This window comes from Pocillopora damicornis, chromosome 2 (genome assembly GCF_964200805.1).
Source record: "Pocillopora damicornis chromosome 2, jaPocDami1.2, whole genome shotgun sequence".
NCBI lineage: Eukaryota > Metazoa > Cnidaria > Anthozoa > Scleractinia > Pocilloporidae > Pocillopora > Pocillopora damicornis.
The window spans coordinates 31,504,979-31,505,826 of NC_142671.1; positions in this window are offsets into that span (position 1 = coordinate 31,504,979).

Consider the following 848-nt stretch of genomic DNA (forward strand, 5'->3'; position numbering starts at 1 on the left):
CGCTTCGAGCTTCCTTCCGGGAACCCTTTCCTGTTAAGCGAGAGAGAAATTTGGGGGAAGCAAGGAATAATCATAATAATGATGATTATGATGACGAGGACAATAATAATGATAACGATAATGATAATAGTAATAGCGGCGATAATTTATCAAAAAAATATATAGTTTGTACTGCACCTGTTTAGGCCAAACAACAGTGCTACCGTGCAACCATTTTCATGGCACATTGTAGCATTTTTATTTTGCCTTGCGTCTTGGTTAAAAAGCAAAGGAACAAAATCGTGTAAAAAGTGCTCGGTTACTGATAAGGTGAGCAGTTGTATCCGAATTCCTCGTAGCGTTTCGTCTGCCAGAGCCTGGGACTGAGCTCCCTTTGATGACGCAAGCAGTGATACACGCCGCCTTTTTTCACTGTGCGATAGTATTGTGAAAATGTGGGTCGATACTCTATGGTTCTATTACTTCAATCGCGCGAAATGATAACCAGATTGCGTGACACATTAGATTGATTGGGAGTGTGCAATCTTTGCTATTACTTTTGTAACAAGGCTAAATTGGAACGGGATAATATTCGATTTCCTCTGATTGTGCAGAAGTACTCCTAAAAGAAATTGATTTGTCCTGTGTTCTGGTCATTTGCTCGTGAGTTTTGTGAGGTGGATGTTTGAATGACGATGTGGTAGAATAGAAACAGAGTAGAAAGATAGTCTTTCTAATTTTATTTTTCACATGGTTTATAGTGTATGAACGGGAACTTATTTCTGGGTTTGGGAGTATACTTTGTTACGGACAAGTAAGGACTCCTTGTATGTCAAAACCGAAAATGAATAACCAAGATCAACAACATC